This window comes from Rhipicephalus microplus, chromosome 10, assembly GCF_043290135.1.
Source record: "Rhipicephalus microplus isolate Deutch F79 chromosome 10, USDA_Rmic, whole genome shotgun sequence".
Classification (NCBI taxonomy): domain Eukaryota; kingdom Metazoa; phylum Arthropoda; class Arachnida; order Ixodida; family Ixodidae; genus Rhipicephalus; species Rhipicephalus microplus.
Genome location: NC_134709.1, coordinates 95,729,097 through 95,748,073, shown reverse-complemented (window position 1 = coordinate 95,748,073; position 18,977 = coordinate 95,729,097).

The following is an 18,977-nucleotide window of genomic DNA, read 5'->3' as shown; positions in this document are numbered from 1 at the left end:
CTCTTTAGTTATTTTTAGGAAACAGTATACTTCTAGCGACTTGTGCATGCTGCCATTATTTTACTTTCACAGGAGTTCCTGTAACAATGCTGAACTAGGTTTAACCTGAGTTTTACAAGTATTTTTGAAAATAACAAGCCGTTACAATGAGATGATGTGGCTTTATACAGGTTCCCTGTTAATGTATTGGTACCGCGTGGCGAGCGCCCGTGCCCCAGGTTGATGCACCTGTTTCGCGGATGGCTTGTCCCGTCGTCGTTACTTTCTAGACATAGAACGAGCCAAGCGAAGTCAGCGAAAGCGTCACAACTTGTCATTTCTGAGACAAAGTGTAGGTAAAAAACCACGTCACTTCAAAATCTTAGCGACCATGAAACTGCGCACATGGTTTCATGAGCACGCAGAAAAGTTGACGCACTGACGAGCATTATTACATCCTGCGAAGGCAGCGCCACTGTAATGCGTATCACTAACGCAGGCACATAAGTACATTTTATGGAGGAATATATTTTACTATAAAGAAGCAAACAATATTTCAAGACTAACAGGAATATTTTTGACCTCGTACACCAGTTTACAGTCACGTGACAAGGCCGGTCATACACATGAAGTTTCTGCCACCAGGTGGCGCCACAGGCTATTTTTGAGATTCACAAGAAAAAAAAAACAGGAATGTAGCCACTTCTCACGAGAAAAATAAGGTTGGTTTGAGTCACTACGTGGGACAATGTTTCCATCTGTGCAATCATCTCATTTCATGTTGTGGGCAATTGTCAGTGCTATAACGTGCACCTAAATTTATGGGCACGGGCCTCAACACTTAGTCCCTCCGTCGAAAATGCGACTACTGCATCGTTGCACCTAATGTACGAAATGGAATACAGCATGCGGTATATGTTATTGTTTATTACCATTGCGGCGTCGGTCTCTGCATATTTTTGCAGATAACTGCGTCTGACAGACTGCCCTTAATAGGTGTGATTCAAACCGAACAGGTTGCTACACGTTACATTGCACAGACAACATATCTCGCAGCCGCTTTACCGATGGCGGCAGAAACCATTCTGGAATGTCGACCCGAGAGAACATCGCGGGTGAAGGCGATTAAGGCACTGCTCAACATCTTGAACATAACCGACTAGAACATAGCAGACTGGAACTGAGAATCAGTATCTGAGTGCTCACTCCTCTATCACTCTTTCTCAATGTTTAAAACTCCACCACCCTTTCCGCAGTGTAGGCGGGCATACCGGTGCTTCTAGACTGATTAACATCCCTGCCTTTCTTTTCCCTCCTGTTTCTTTCGTCTTTCTTTCCTGACATTCGGCGGAAAGCCAAAATTGAAGTGCATAAGCGCTTGACGGTGGTAGCATCTGGGCATTAGGCCAACTTATGCGAAATTGCTGACATTTGCCGGCCGTCGTGCGCATACCGCCATGCTAGAGTTTGGTCAGTTTTAGAGGGTGGTCAGTTTTCTTAGATAAAAAAATGGGGAGGGAAAGTTGGGATCCTTTATCTATTTTGATCAATCGATGAAATATTTTGAATAGCATTCCTGATCTCAAGGTTTTCTTTCATCATACTAACAAATCCCACCCTAACTTATCTTTAAGTGCAGTGACACTGACACTGAAGTCATAGTCACAAAACGAGCTTTGTGGTTTTGTACGATTTCGAGCATACTAGAGAAAGTTATTGTTTGGGGGTCCCACGCCACACAGGCGTACTTTGAGATAGGTCAGACATTCGAAAAGTCAAGTAGTTTTATTATTTCGGGAGGAGTTCACCGGAAGTTTCGTTTAACAAAGTTTAACATACTGCATGATCTCGCAGTGACATATTCAACGTGCTTAGTCCAGGTAGGAGTTGGTGAAAATTGATCACCTAGGTATTTACACCCAGTTACTCGCGTTAGCTGGATGATATCTAATATACATTGAAACAGGTATTGGTCGTGTTTACGAGTGAAGAAGACACACTGGCACTTCCTAGGGTTCAGACTCATACGTCACTTCTAACACCAGCGCATAATACTGTCTAACTCACGTCGCAAGTACTGATGGTCAGATGTTGATATAATGCAATGGTAAACCACACAATCATCTGCATGCAGACGTACTTTGCATGACACATTATGAGCAATATCGTTGCTGCATACTTGGAATAGCAAAGGTCCCAACACAGATTCCTGTTGAACTCCTGATGGAACAGTGACATGTTCCGATCAGAAATCATTTATTTCGACACGTTGCATTTGGTCTTGTAGATAACACCTGATCCAATCAAGCAATGCAGAAGTAACACCGAGTGATGAGAGTTTATGTAGCAGCAGTACATGGGGCACAGAACCTAAAGCTTTCTGAAAGTCCAGGAATGTGCAGTCCGTCAGCGCCCCAAGATCAAATGAGCAAAAAAGATCATGACTGAACTGATAAAGCTGATAAAGCTGTGTTGGGCAAGAAATACTACACCAAAATCCATGCTGAATTTCTGTGAAAAAATGTTACTTTCTAGATGTTTTATTACGACGCCTTACACTATGTGTTTTATTGTTTTGCTACACATGCTCGTTAGAGAAATAGGCCTGTAGTTGGAGAAAATATTTTTTGCGCCACCCTTATGAATCTGAACCACATGCGCGACTTTACATTCATTAGGTAAAGAAGAAGTACGCGATGATTTCTCAGAGATTATAACAAGGTATAGTGGGCAATTGCATCAGAGCAAGCCTTCAACACGTAAGAGGGTATACCGTCAGGGCCATTCACAGAAGAAGCCTTTATATTATCAAGCAACTTAGGTATTCCACCATCTTTTAACACCAGTTCTGGCACAGGTTGAAACACGCTGTCAGGAATACAAGGTACATCACTGTGACAAAGGTGCGTAAAAGAAGCCTGAAAATAGCGATTGAAAGCAGAAGCTTTATCGGTGTCATCAATCAAAAGTACACCGCCGTCGTTTATGCTCGAAATGCCAATTGATTCTTTGCTGTTCGATTTAATCACTTCCACATATTTTTCGAGTTATTTTGTAACTTTGGGTCCAACGCTAGTAATCATTATTCCTTGGCACTTTTTTGTTTTTTTTTTATATCTCTTCCAAGCGACTTTAGCACCCTGATTGCACCAGGGTTGTGTTGTTTTCTATAAGCATTCAGAAGACGATGTCTCTTGTTGATCATTCGCTTGATTTCCGGAGTAACCCAAGGTTTATCACAGCATTGTTTGGCAGAAAAATGCTTACTTGGAACATGTTTGTCTACCATGTGCTTTAGTGTGAAGCAAAATGTATCCCACAGGGTGTTGCAATGTGCGGACTTTGCTAAATGATGGCATTCCTGCCAAAAAATGGCAAGCTAATTCGAAAACAAACCAGAATTCTCTTCAATCAAAAGATTATCTTCCTATGCCGATCATGCACATAAGAAATCGGTATTTATCTGAACGTGGGCCACAATACAGTCGTGGTCACTAATCCCAGGAATAACAGCGTTATCATGCACGAGCGATGGTTCATCTGATAAGAGTGGACCTTAGCCGGAATAACTATTGAGGCCGCACCTAGTGCATGTTATGCCTGCGAGTCCAGAACGAACGTTCATGCCTCTGAAAAAGGCCTTCTATGTCAAGGCCAGCACGCGAGCCCGCCTGGCGCGACGACGCAACGGCATCCTCACGTGGTGGCGTCGGTCTGTCACGCAACGCACAGCAAGCTCCTTCAGCCCACGAGCCCGTTGAAGCAATCCGCGCCTTCTAGTCTGGCGAGTCTTACACAATGCGTGGCGGCGTCACTCTCCTTGGGTGCAACCACGCGCAGCGGCTCCGGATTTGATAAGAATGACGCGGCCCAGCGGCGAGCCCCATTGGATGATTCTGACCTCACGGCCAGTGGCGCTTCTGGTAGGACATTTGGTTACTCAAAGAATCCACCCAGTGCCTATAAAAAATCTCTGCGGCGCATCGCGAGCACTAGACCTATGTGTCACACAAGAGAGCTCGGCTTTTCGAGTCTCTAAAGTGTCAGCCGCAGTGCCGAATTCGTAACGCCTCTCTTTCTATGCTGTACATAAACCGTGCTTTGAGTCACCGTCCTCTCGTCCACTTGTCTATCAGCACTGCGCAGAAGCAGTCGCGAGCTTAGAAACCTACGCTACCAAATGGCTGGTGACCGTGTCGGCGGAGATCGGAGCAGTGGCGCCTTCAGGACCATGTTGGCGTCGCCGTCTTTCGTAACAAGGTTCAGTAACAAACTGGTACAAGTCATTGACGATAAGCGCCTCATAAAACGCCATATATCGGGCAGATGAATTACCAAGGAGAGTTTTGTTGTCCACCTACCTAGCATTGGGCATATTGAAATCGCTACTTATAAGATAGTCATTGTTTATTGTAGAGAGAAACTTGGAAATGAATGTGTAGGACTCAAGTGATGCGTAGGCAGGGGAACGGTAAAAGGAAGCAATCGCCAGATACTGTCCAGTTTGAAATTTGATATTGCAACAAACTGACGCAGAACAATCAGATGGGGTTAACACGGGAGATGACTGTAGGCACGAAGCAACAAGAAGAAAGACATTACCACCATGCGCATTGCCATCAGAACGGTATAGCGTAAAAACCAGGTGGAAAATCTCTTGGCTACCAACAGATTCCTCGAGCCAGGATTTCGTGCCTATATTCATGGTAGGTTTGACAAAAGAGGTCAGAGAAGCAAATTCAAGGAAATTATGCTTTGGCAGTTAACGACCAAAATGGTAAGTGCAGAAATCGAATTAGTAGAACACCTTCTGCCGAAACACAGCCTTGAGGAAACATTGCTCGGGCAACGCCCCTTTTGCTATTTTTCTTACTAAACTACGATATCCTGCGTGCTATCATACACGAATCTCTTTTTATCAACAATGAGTTTATCGTATCGAAGCTTACGTATAATTTCCAATGAGTCATTCATGCGCTCAAAAATAGGGGACTGTCTGAACGTGGGCTACAAAATAGTCATTGGAAACTCATCGAAAAACCGGTAGGTGACCGACCGGCAGCATAGAGATCGAATTAGGTACCTCCTGTAATAGAAGCTGTCACACGGAGCGTTTCTCCACCACTGCGATCCCCTTCTGCCCTCGTGTTTTTTTAATACTAATACTAATAATATCGGAGTTTAAAATTTAAACATCGCAGACAACAATTTGATTACGAGAGACGCCGTAGAGGAAGGCTCCGGATATTTTGACCAACTGGTGTTCTGCAACTTGCGCTGACATCGCAAAGCACATGGGCCTCCACCATTTCTCCTCCATCGAAATGTGACTGCCACAGCTGGGATCGTTATTTTCGTCAATCATATGGGCTCTATTATCAATGCTGCGTCAGTTAGGGACTTTACTCCCTCAAGAGCCGAACAGTTGGCTGTAGCCCTTGCCCTTTTGAATGAAAGTGGATCGCGAATCTTCACCGACTCAAGTTCAGCGGTCAAGGCTTTCGCCTCTGGTTCCGTCTGTACTGAAGTATTTCAACTACTTGAAAATATGACACTTTCTCCACATATCATTACCTGGTTTCCTGCGCATCTAGAATCCCTACTGGACCTGAATGACACTGCTCAATCCCGGGCGCGCGCACTAAGCCTCCGCGCTGGGGAGGACGTAGGTCCACAGGTTGGCAGTGAGATGTTCAGGGACGCTTTACTTACATTCAGTGAAGTGGCTAAACACTACCAGTTCAGTAGGCGGTCATTTGCTCCACCGCACAACAAGTTGTCTAGACCTCAAGCCATCACGTTTAGAATTCTCCAGACCAGGTCCTATTCAAACCTATTTTTCTCAGCATAGTCTCCTCAGAGGCTTTCGACTCAACGTGTCCTGATTGTGGTGAGGTTAGTAACTTGGCACATATGCTCTGGCAGTGCCCCTTGTTAAGGGGCCCAAGTCGGCTCACAGAAGAAGATTGGGGCTCTGCCTTACAAAGTTCAGAGTTGCTACCACATCTACGGGCTGTCCAGACAGCCCACAACGCGGCGGTGAGGCTAGGCCTCCCCGTTCCTACGTGGGAGCGGCCCACGACGTTGCTCTAAAAGAGCAGCGTTTCTTAGGACCCAATAAAGTGTTTTGTCTGTCTGTCTGTCTGTCTGTCCGTCCGTCTGTCTGTCTGTCTGTCTGTCTGTCTGTCTGTCTGTCTGTCTGTCTGTCTGTCTGTCTGTCTGTCTGTCTGGGATCGAGCCAACGACCTTCAGTTGAGCAGCCGAGCACCTTAACCAGAGAGGCACACTCACATAACACAGAGAGGCACACTCACATGGTGTGGTGGCGTGGTTAGAATGTCGAACTTTAAATTATTTAGAGTCCTGTGAGACGCTGCTATTATGCAACAGACTACTTCTTCATTTGTACATGTATTTATTAATCATACTTACCCCCAAGAGACATAAAATTTGCGCTTATAGCTTTAGTGCCGCTGAGAGAATAAACAAAAAATTGACAGAAAAAACCTTCGGCAATTTACCGGTCACAGAAGTCTTTTACCCTCGCCTTACTGTCACAAAACGAGCGCTCAAAAAGGGCGCGCCGCCAAATTCTCGCGACGCAACGCCGGAGTGACGCCACGAGGTCAACGATAAAAAAAAAGAAAACAAACACCCAAGGACTCCCCGTGCTCGCGACTATCTCCCTCGGAAGCGTAGGTTCGCCGACGAAACCTCCTCGCGTCGGCGGCCGAGCAAACCCTGGAATTTTCTCGATGGAAAGGAGCGTGGTGATGCCGGGTTGAGTCATCCGTCGCGGACGGCCCCCGTATCGTCTCGCCCTTCCCCCAGCCTTCGCTGCCTATCGCGCCGACGAAATGATGAGAACTTTCTGTAATCTGGCGCGGAAGGTATTTAATCGAGTAGCCGAGGTGAGAGATCAGGAGAAGAAGAAAGTTAACGCCGGGGTGCGTAGGGTATCCCGCCGCGTCTGTCGGTGAGGGTTTTGTCCTTAGTGACAAAGCAGGAGAAGATGAAAGTATGCGCCAGAGCGCGTAGGGTGTTCCGCCTTGTGGGCGAAGCCTTTTGTCTTCCATGACAAAGGAAGAGAAGAAGAGGATTTCTACCTGAGGGGTGAAGACTCGAGCTACAGTTAAGAGTGTGTGTCTACCGCTATCGAGCGAAGACGCGTGGCAACAGCTGCGTGTGTGAAGCCGACGTGTTTCCGGCGAAGAGGTTTGGAGCCTGGAGAGCGGTCAATTGAAGACGCGAGGTTTCCTGGAAGAGAAACTTCGGGGGCTGCGGAACGACAACAACGCTGGATTTTGGGTGAGTGATTCTCGGCAGAGTATCATCCAGACTTTTGTTCCAAGAACTTTCGACTGAATAGGTTTTCTACCTCTTTTGTCTTTAAGTGTCTTGGTTGTTCAATGCATGCGACTGCATTGTAGTGCGTACTGTTGTCTGTGTCCGTTGTTTCGAGTGTGGCTGATTGTACTGTGTAGTACGTTGTTCGATTGGTGACATATTCTATTCAACTATTGTGGAGTGTGCATACTTGTGTATTGTTTTGATCTGCCATTATTGAGAATATAATTCTGTTTTGTTTATCAACTCTCGGCTCTGACTTGTTCTTTGGGCCACAGGCGGCGTCCGCTGGCGCGCCAAAAAAGGACCACTTCTAAATTGTCTACGCTTTCGTGGTGCAGTTCGGGGGGCTGATACTTCGGCCCTTGGAATTAGCCCGGCGATCGCCTCCCGAATTAACGGGACCTGTGACAATTAATCTGGCGTCCGCGACGAGGACCTTTTGGTGCACAGTGTGTCCAAAGTAGTGAGAAAGAGCCTCGAGTTGTTGATAGTGCTATCGGAACGATTTTGTGTGTTGCTCAGTGTTCTCGTTAACGAGTACAGGAGAGTGTTCCGATATACTGATTTAGGCAGATATTTTTTGCACGCGGCAAGGTTTTATTTGCGAGACACGAGGGATCTCGAAAAGTTAGTCGCTCTTGGTGAGAAGATGGGTCTTTCTGGCGCCGAACTACGGAAGTGTGTCACCCAGAAGGAAAAAGAAAAAAAGAGGGCCAAAGAAGAAAAGGCAGCTGAGCTGGAAAAAGAAAGGTTGGCGGTCGAAAGAGCCAAAGCGGAAAAAGAAGCCGAGTTGTAGAGAGAGAGGTCGGCAGCTGAGAGAACCAAAGAAGAAAAAGCAGCTGAGTTGGAGAGAGAGGTTGGCAGCTGAGAGAGCGAAAGAAGAAAGAGAGCAACAATTGAAGTTGGAGTTGGAGAGAGTAAAGCTGGCAGCTGAAAGGTCGAAAGAAGAAAGAGAGGCAAAGTAGCGACAGCTGAAAGAAGAAAGAGCAGCAATTAAAGTTGGAGCTGAAGAGAAAAAAGTTGGCAGCCGAAAGGGCGAGAGAAGAAAGAGAGCAGCAATTGGAGTTGGAGAGAGAAAAATTGGCAGCCGAAAGGGCGAGAGAAGAAAGAGAAGCGGAGATGGCTGAAAGGAAACGGCAGCGGCAGCACGAAATGGAACTTGAGCGGCTCCGTTTGCAACAGCGAAGTGAAACTCCCGTCCAAGCTAGAGTTGAAAGCAGCGAACGGGAAGTTCATGGCTTCCACTTGAACTCAAGCAAGCTGCCCGTAGCGTTTGATGAAGGGAAGGACGACCTTGACGCGTACCTTCACAGAATCGAGACGATTGCAAAGAGCCAGAATTGGCTGGAACATCAATGGGCAACTGCTTTGAGTACTTGCTTGAGTGGTGAAGCGCTCAGTGTGTACGGTAGGCTGACGCCGACCGATGCAGCCAACTATGCAAAGGTGAAAGCTGCTTTCCTGAAGTGATTTAGATTTACTGTGAAAAGATTCCGGGACAGATTTCGGACAGGAAAGTCAGCTGATGGTGGGACGGCTACGCAGTATGCCACCCGATTTTGCCATTATTTCGACAGATGGATTGAACTTTCAGGGACGGCGCAGAAGTAGGATGAGCTTAGAGAGCTCCTTATTAGAGAGATTTCTTACTAGTTGCCACCCAAGTCTGTCGCTGTACTTGAAAGAAAGGAGAGCTAAGTCACTTGAAGACATGCTTCAATTTGCGGATCAATTCTTGAAAGCGCAAGGTGGCACTAATTTTGCCAAGGTTAAGAAGGAGTATCCCGAAGATTCGAAAAATTCGGCACCCGAACAAAAGAAGCGTGCACCGGAGAGGGTTCCGCGATGTTTTCTGTGTAACCGAGTGGGTCATCGCGCTAACAACTGTCGAACTAACTTCACGAACCCTACGGTTGTAAAATGTTTCAAGTGTGGTCAGACTGGGCACAAAGCAGACGCTTGTCGTAACGGAGTGAGTCAAACTCACCAGGTATCCTGTGTGCTAGCAGCACCGAAACCCGATGGTGACGCCGTCACCAACGGATTCGTAGAGTTGAAAAATGGGGAGAAACTTCCTATTGTGGGTGCTCTAATGACAGAACAGCCAACCGGTGTTACGAAGGGAATGCCAACGCTGCCTGGAAAAGTTGCGGGCAAGAAGGTTACGGTGTTAAGAGATACCGGTAGCTCCACTGTAATCGTGTGGAGAAATTTGGTACGGGAAAGTGAGTTGACAGGCAAAACGAAACCAGTTTGCCTAATTGACAGTACGGTTCGGATGCTTCCCGAAGCAGAGATTGAGGTTGAAACCCCGTACTTCAGCGGGAAGGTTACTGCTCTATGCATGACGACCCCCTGTACAACCTCGTCATCGAAAACATCGACGGGGCGCGAGGGCCGAATGATCCAGAATGTTTGGGAGAAGACCCGAAGATGGAGCCCCTACCGACACAGGGACCGCGAGATACAACGGAGAAGAATCCCGTGAAGGATTTCACTCGAGCCCAAGGTGAAGACTGGCCGCAAGAGACAGTGAATGAGAACATGATCGTGTTGAATGAGTTCACGTGCTGGGCTGCTCGACTTACGTCGGCACGACCTCAACCGACCGACAGTGCAAAGGTGACGGAGTCGGCCAGCTAGGCCAAATGTCGGGACATGAACAAGCGGATGAATAACCGGACAGGATCGGTTGAGCGTCATGACCCGTTAACAATGTCGGAAGTGACAACAGTGGCTGAGACGCCGCCTCAGATACCGCCGTTGGAAAGGGCTCGCCGAAAAAGAACGTGGAAACACAAGAAGAGATCGAGCGAGCACCACAAGAAAGGGCGCAAGCGCCGTTCGAAATGCACAGGATAAGTGTTGAGGACGAATTGAAATGTGTTTGACAGTGATATATGTTAAGGTAATGTGGATGTTGTCCTGTGTGACAACTGTATGTCGAGTGAATCAAAATTTCTGTTACGGTGATGTGATGTATAGTATGGTACAATTGTTGTAAAGACAGACTTTTGTACATTTCTATTGCTTGAAGTATGGGATGGAGTATTGTATTCATGTACCTGTGTATATATTCTATGTGTTGTGAGATTGAATTGTAATGTACAATTGTATTGAGTGATCTATTGTGAATGTGACGTGTCATGAGCGACGGACTATGTTACAGTCTTTGAGAGTTTGGGGACTGTTCGCGCTCGTTTGTGTGGTTTTGAATATTATGAGATAATATTCTTAAAGTGAGGGGCAGTGTAACAAAACGAGAGCTCAAAAAGGGCGCGCCGCCAAATTCTCGCGACGAAACGCCGGAGTGACGCCGCGAGGTCAACGATAAAAAAAACACCTGAAGACTCCCCGGGCGTGCGACTCTCTCCCTCGGAAGCGTAGGTTCGCCGACGACACCTCCTCGTGTCGGCGGCCGAGCAAGCCCTGGAATTTTCTCGATGGAAAGGGGCGTGGTGATGCCGGGTTGAATCATCCATCGCGGACGGCCCCCGTATCGTCTCGCCCTTTCCCCCAGCCTTCACTGCGTATCGCGCCGACGAAATGATGAGAACTTTCTGGAATCTCGCGCGGAAGGTATTTAATCGAGCAGCCGAGATGGGAGATCAGGAGAAGAAGAAAGTGAACGCCGGTGTGCGTGGGCTATCCCGCCGCGTCTGTCTGTCGGGGAAGGTTTTGTTCTTAGTGAAAAAGCAGGAGAAGAAGAAAGTATGCCCCAGAGCGCATAGGGTGTTCCGCCTTGTGGACGAAGCCTTTTGTCTTCTATGACAAAGGAGAAGAAGAAGAGGATTTCCACCTGAGGGGTGAAGGCTCCAGCTACAGGCAAGAGTGTGTGTCTACCGCTATCGAGCGAATACGCGTGACAACAGCTGCGTGTGTGAAGCCGACGTGTTTCCGGCGAAGAGGTTTGGAGCCTGGAGAGCGGCCAATTGAAGACGCGAGGTTTCCTGGAAGAGAAACTTTGGGGGCAGCGGAACGACAACAACGCTGCACTTTGAGTGAGTGATTCTCGGAAGAGTATCATCCAGACTTTTGTTCCAAGAACTTTGGACTGAATAGGTTTTCTATCTCTTTAGTCTTTAAGTGTCTTGGTCGTTCAATGCATGCTACTGCATTGTAGTGCGTATTGTTGTCTGTGTCCATTGTTTCGAGTGTGGCTGATTGTACTGTGTAGTACGTTGTTTGATTGGTGAAATATTGTACTCAACTGTTGTTGAGTGTGCATACTTGTGTATTGTTTTGATGTGCCATTATTGAGAATATAATTCTGTTTTGTTTATCAACTCTCGGCTCTGACTTGTTCTTTGGGCCACAGCCGGCGTCCGCTGGCGCGCCAAAAAGGACCACTTCTAAATTGTCCACGCGTTCGTGATGCGGTTCGGGGGGCCGATACTTCGGCCCTTGGAATTAGCCCGGCGATCGCCTCCCGAATCAACGAAACCTGTCGCACTTACCTTATCCACGAAGTTTGGCTCACTCAATGACGGACCGATGGATGCTATGATCATTGCCTCTGAAAATCGTGACAGTGACTTATGAGCCCCTAAGCCTGATGCCTCATGGGGCCTTATTTGCTATACATATCCGAGTTTCATAGTTTTCTGGAGAAAAACTGTAAATTGTCATTTGAACTTTCTGCGTTTCACAGTCACAGTTGAGTAAAGTTACTTTTTGTGGGGATTCGTTCTCTTTCTTTCATCCCATAGACTTTCGCCATCAGTTCTCCAACAGTCCAGTGACAGTGAATATCCCTGCACCATACGTGTTCAAGTTTTGACATCTCCTCCTCCATATCCCCCTCGTCCTCCTCCTCTTTTTTCTTCTTCTTCTTCTTCTTCTTCTTCTTCTTCTTCTTCTTCTTCTTCTTCTTCTTCTTCTTCTTCTTCTTCTTCTTCTTCTCATGGCTCTTACCCAATGCAGGGGATTAGTGTAGTGTTAGGTGAATTTTTTTTCGTTCCTTCGCAATACCACTCATATTTGCTTGGGATAGGTTAGACAACAAATACTTACTGAATAATAATATTTAAATGTTAAAAAAATGAACTATTCAGCTCGATATACATTTAGTCTGACTGATAAATTTTTCTACGGCATAGTAAACATCCCTGTGACTGTAGCCCAGAGTAGAGGCGTCGAATGATAGAACAACTTTATAAATATCTTTCGAAATACCTACACATTCATGGTTTCACATCACATCATTGTCAATATACTTCCCTTTGCATGACCTCGTCTCGATCGTATTAATTTACGTTAACTATTTTTCAATAATACAATTTCCAACACTGGTTTTTTTAGTAAACTTGTTTTGGTTTGTGGCCTCGGAGAAATTACCCAGAAGAGCGATCTGATAAACAGTCAATTAAAAAGAGAAACTGAAATGTCATTCGAAATTGACGACATTATTGTGACAATAGTGGGCACGTGCCGTGGACAAGACAAGTTAAGGAAGTGAAAGAAGAAGTTTGATTCTAGCCCGTTTGGCAGGTGAGGATGTCTTTACCTTTATCTGAAATTTCGAATCTTGCAGGGTTTTTTGAACTCAGAATAATCGGTCAGGCTATTTTCGCGTATCTAGAATGCCACAGTGAAAGTGCTGCTGGGTACATGCCGCTTAACAACATCTAAGAGCAACGACGGCGTTAGGCGAATGAATGCAATAGCCAGAGTAGTACGTATGGAATCACACTTGAATACGAGTGGTATGAGTGCTTGTGTGACAGCGAGGTGGCTATAATAATACTACTAACCTTTGAAGGACATTTTTAAAGAGCAGCAGTGTTCTCGATGTACTATCGCTCTTACGACAAGTAGGTTTTGTTCACTGGAGATGACAACCATAGATAGCACTTTCTGTTTATAATTCTGTACGTCTGAGGGGTCTATAAGTATAGTTGTTTGCGATAAGTGGGTTACGATGCGTTTAGGCAGCGTCTGTGCAGAAAAGCAGGCATGCTGTTCTCTGGGTCGATAAGGAGTAAGGAGATGAATAACCTCAACAGGTGCCCACCGTACTCGTTTCAATTCTAGGCTTACCATCATTACAGCGTGCGAGTATATGCGTGTTCACAAACTTTTTTAAGCTATGTACTTGTTCGTGATGCCTTCAGTTACAACAGGTAAAAGTTAATTGGGCAACAAATTTTCGCACCGAAATGGACACAGGCGGGCGAGGCTTTCGGAAGCGAGATTGTTTATACATGAGCTTCGTTATAACATTAATTTGATATCCTCTCCTTTACGGAGTAAAAAAAGGAAAACTTGTAGTGTAAAAAAATGTCACGTTTCAATTTTCCTTAGTATTCATTCATTCGCTTTACCCTTGTACAGTCCGGAAGCTTTCAAGTCGCTAAATGGAGCCACTGGACGTGTGGGGCATCGTCGGCCTATTCCTGCGTGTCGCGTTCTCGTTCTCTGGATGTGATGCTTTCTCTAGGCCGACGCTATTGACGTTCAGGCCTGAAGGCCTTCAGCGTGAGTAAAGCGATTACTGCAATAGGCTGTCTCATTAAACGTTTTTGTTATAATAACGTTATAAAGTAATAATAATAATAATAATGTGATTGTTATGGTTTAACAACCTCAGACGACTATATCATTATGACAGACGGCGAAAGTATCGATCTTGCGCTCATTGAAAGTATGACTTCAGAAAATGCAGGTCAGAAATGAACGGGAAAAGCGGAAGCTCATCGCATCTATATATGGTATTGACTACATAAGTGTTGCCCGCAACTTATACTTGTATGTTCTATACCACATCACCACGGATTTTAAAAATAAATTGAAGTTCCGGGGTTGGACGTAACGAAATCGCGGTACTCTATTATGAGACACAATAGAGGGGGAAACTCCAGATTATAATATTGACCATATATGGTTTATTAACGGGCGCCTTAGCGATAAGTTCACGAGCTTTCTCAGTGCATTTCTGTGATGTAACATTCCTGCGAGCTCAGCACTTCAGCGGCATTGCTAACTAGCAACCAAGTTGGTGTGATAGCGAGAGCAGAGCGTTATCGTTTGGACATGGTTCAACAAGCTATCTTCCTGTAAGCATGACAAGGGGCATCTTGTGTCTCGTTGAACGCATCTCATGGTACAACTAAGCTGAGTTTGTCTAATCCTCTCTTTTATGGCTTTTCTTTTTCTTCAAATTTTTCATTGACCATATTTATTTCGTCATTCGTGTACATACTTCTACCGTTTAGTTCGCACTTGAGAAATGAGAGATATGGCACAAGCGAAGTTACATCACACAGCTAAATTTACTACTTCAACTTTATTTACGAATTATTCCTTGTGATTCGGGGAAGTGGAACGAGAGATTGGGAGCGAAATTGAAAGACCTCATTCTCGGTTCGCGATTAAACTATACACCTCAAAGCGCCATATAGAAGTACTTCTCTCCCCATTAAATAAGAAAACAGTGAGTGCCTGACGACCGTGAAAATCAAACCCAGTACCAACGAAATCGTTAAATAAGAAAACAGTGAGTGCCAGACGGCCGTGAAAATCAAACCCCGTACCAACGAAATCGGAGTCGGGTGCTCTAACAACAACAGTGTTTGAGCCTCTATTTTAGAGGCAAAGGTTCTTATATTCACCGCTAGTACTCACAACGCTCACTAGATGGCGCTGTGGCGCTCGCACCACTAGTACTCGAATTCAATAGATAGTGCTGCAGCGTTCGCCAATGCATGCTGTAGTGGGATAGGAGACCGCGTTCGCTCTTGCGTTAAAATGCGCTCGCTCTTGCCGCGCTTCCTCATTCGCCGGCAGTCTGTGTGCTTCGAGTATGAGCGACAAAGGAAACGCGGCAGATCGGAGGGCCCAGAAAACGGCTGCAGAACGTGCTCGCTGTCTTTAAATGGTGATCGACTGGGCAAGATTTATGGAGGATTCACGGTTTACCAATATACCACTGGAGCTTCCTCCATCGACCATCATTCACTCAGTGGATACCCTGTGACTATTTATTTTTTATATTTCACTCCCCTTCTCTCTAACCCTGGTGAGAATGAGATATGGTTCTATATATGGTTTGCTAAAATTAGGGTTGTTTTTCTTGACTATAAATTACTAAACCTCCCGTCTAATGCTTCTCACTCCAATTTATCTCTCCCCCTAGAAAGTGTGAGTGGATATCTCAAAAAGCCGTACATGCATTTATTGCAGAAGGGTTTCTTGAAGGGCCAGTTGGTACATGATACTGAGAGAACAGCACAAAAAACGGGATGGAGAAAAATTTGACACAAGACACAAGTGCTGACGATTAACTCTGTGTAAATATAAGCACATCTAGAAATATACAGCTGAAAACAAGAACACAAACCATCACGTGCACATAAAAGTGGAAGGGAAAAAGTAATCTGCCACGAGTCGAAGAGTACAAGTTAACTACTGGAAAACATTATTTCTTTTTCCATGAGGGCGAGTGAAGGCTCGCTGACGCACATGTTCCCTTTCGTCTTGATATGAAAGCCTCTTTAAGTTCACACTCTGTCTTGTTTCGATAACTTGATATTATCTTGCATTCATGAAGAGCGGGACGCAGTCGCACAAGAAGTAATGGGCTCCGAAAATGCTGCCTAATGAAGTCCTGAGATTGATTGCGTGCTCTGTCAGGCGGTTGTTAAAACAGCGACCAGTGCGTCCAGTATAGAACAGATCACAGGACAATGGAATGTCGTACACTACCCTGCTTACGCACTCAACGTACTGCGTCCAGTGTTTCTGGACGCACGCATGCCCTTCGAGATTGTCGTTGTTCACTTTCTTGCAAATTTGGCCGAGCTTAGAAGGAGCCGAAAAGTGAGCCTTGCACCTTCTTTGCTGACAATCTTCTTGAGCGCATGACTCACACCGTGTACGTAAGGGATGACAGAGATTTTCGGTCTTTATTGCGTTGGACGTGTCCCGGAGCCATGTTTCGAAAGCTCGCTCAGTAGAATTGTTGCCAAGGCGACACGTGGCTCCAGGACACACCCAACGCAGGGAAGACAGGAAACTTCTGTCATCCCTTACGTACACGGTGTGAGCCATGCACTCAAAAAGATTGTTGGCAAGGCAGGTGTGGGACTCGTTTTCTCGGCCCCTCGTAAGCTCGGCCGCTTTTGCAAGAGGGTGAATGATGACAATCCCAAGGAGCATGCGCGCGTCTAGAAACGCAGGACGTGGTGCGTTGAGTGCATGAGCAACGTAGTGTACGCCATTCCGTTGTCCTGTGGTCTGTTCTGTACTGGACACACCGGTAGCTGTTTGAACGACCACCTGAGAGAGCACGCAAATCATCTCAGGACTTCAACAAGCAGCACCTTGGCAGTGCATCGCTCTTTGTGCGGCTGTGCCCAGCTCTTTCGTGAATGCAAGATATCCTCAAGTTATCGTAACAAGACAGAGAGCGAAATTAACGAGGCTTTTCATATCACGACGAAAGGAAACATGTGCGTCAGTGAGCCTTCACTTAACTAAGGTTGCACGGCGGGCCCGTCCTGTCGTGGATGCGCTATACCTCGAGCCTTCACTCGCCTTCTTGAAAAAAGAGATAATGTTTTTGAGTAGTTAGCTTCTACCTTTCGACTCGTGGCCTATTCTTTTTCGCCTTTCACTCTTATGTGCACGTGATGGTTTTTGTTCTTGTTTTCAGTTATAAATTTCCAGGTGTAATAAATTTACACACAGTTGTTTGTCAGCGCTTGTGTCGTGGGTTCAATCTTTCTCCATCCCGTTTTTTCGTGCTGTTCCCCTCAGCAGCATGCGTTTCTCGCTTTTACGTGTTCTCTGTTTTTGCCCTTCACAGGAAGCGAAAGCGGTTGCAACGTGACGTACTTCACTTTCTATCGAGAGCAATGCGACGCGGCGTTCTGGCTGGGAACTCGACTCGCCGAGCGAGAAACGAAAGCTGCATTTGCATGCTCGTGAGTAGTGGTGCGCATGTGCTAACGACAGTGAGGAACACTGAGCGCGAAAACTTTTTGACAAGAGACGGCAACGAACACTAATCAGTGCTAACTTCCAAAGCGTAAACTTGCTGCGCATGCTCACGTTCGAAATGATTTCTCACGTTTGGGTTTTCATTAAGCTATTCATTTGAAATAAAAATCCGTTCGAAGTTACCGCTCACGCGTGTTTATTGCTACCCAAAGTCTAAGACATTTTGCGTTTAATATATGGAGTATTCCCTTCAGCTTGGATCGTGAGTACTCCTTGAAATTTTTGCACTTACGTCGCTTTAAGAAAGAAATGTTGCCGAGTCTAATGGACACATCTGACCCCGTCTGGATTGAAGCCCCTTATTACAAAGTCATCTTACTTTAGAATTGTTCGTAATAGTAATGTTCGGCCAATGGTGACGCTTGACGGGCTATTCCATAAGTCACCGGGACAATGGCCATTCGCACTTAAAAATGGAATGCTTTGCACATTAGACGCTGAATTCGTTAACTTCGATAAATCATGATACCTGGCGCAGGAGCAAACCCTTTGCATTGAGTTTCAGTGAGCTAAAAAATAGGAGCGTTAATAGTGTTACAGGCTACTGATCAAACTTTTTATGCACATAAAAAAGCTCTATACACACTAGTCTAGATAGTGCAAATGTTATGGCGGTTAGTCTCCGTCGCTCATTGATCGTGTGCAGCTTACAGAACTGCTCGGGGTGGTAGCTGCAGAGGCCGATTTGCAGAGTATGCGCAACATTTTATATTACTTCAATTTCACACCTTGTCCATAGCTCTGCGCAGTGCTGTATATCAGAGTAGGGAAGGGGGGAGCGGATTAGTTTGACTATAGAGCACCCGTGCACCATTACTTGAAGATCATTACGAATATTACGCAACAGAGAGTGCTCTACTTTTGGCGTGATGCATCGCAGGCTCATCGGCGAGTACAAGGAGTGCCTTGCCGAACTGATTCGAGAAACGGCATGCGCCAACAGGGCTTTCCTCCTGGACCAGCTGAAGCCGATGCGACGCCACATTGAATTGAGCCACAGCCAGTGCAGACGTGAACGGAAGGGTACGCTACACGCAGTCGTATTCAGTTAGCGCGTCGGTTTATAGCATAGTATGTATCACATACTCTGCTGTGCTATGGGGGAGGTTGTGGTTTCAAAATAGAACGAAAAGAGAAAAAGTGAGCCCCGCAAATGCCTGCAGATAAGTCTGACACCTCATTAGTAGCTCATGAGTGAAGTTGATTAGGAGGGACTAAAAAGAATGAAGTGAGAAGTAAATATAGAGAAAAGAGAAAGGTTGGAACCCGGTCGAAGGAGTCCGATGACGGACGTGCCACCAATCGGCGAGAGCTCAGAGCCTCAGAAGTTCACGGACGGTGGATCGATCAGCGAGAGCTACGCTGGCGCCTAGTATATGGTGGACTACACAAGCGTTGATCACAGAATTCACCGAGCAAGTCAGCTTTGCTATAACCTGTGGGCCCTATCAATATAATCACCATTATTTTGAATGCGCCAACTGCATGAGGGGCAGAGGCCTCCCGAGTGTTTCTCTAATTAATCTTGTACTGTTCTTGCTGGGACCATACCACCAACTCCCTATGTCACTGCGTGTGTGCGTCACACCGAATGAAACTGCTTGCCGGAATTTAAACGCTCACACAGCGATTTCTTGAAACTTCGTGCA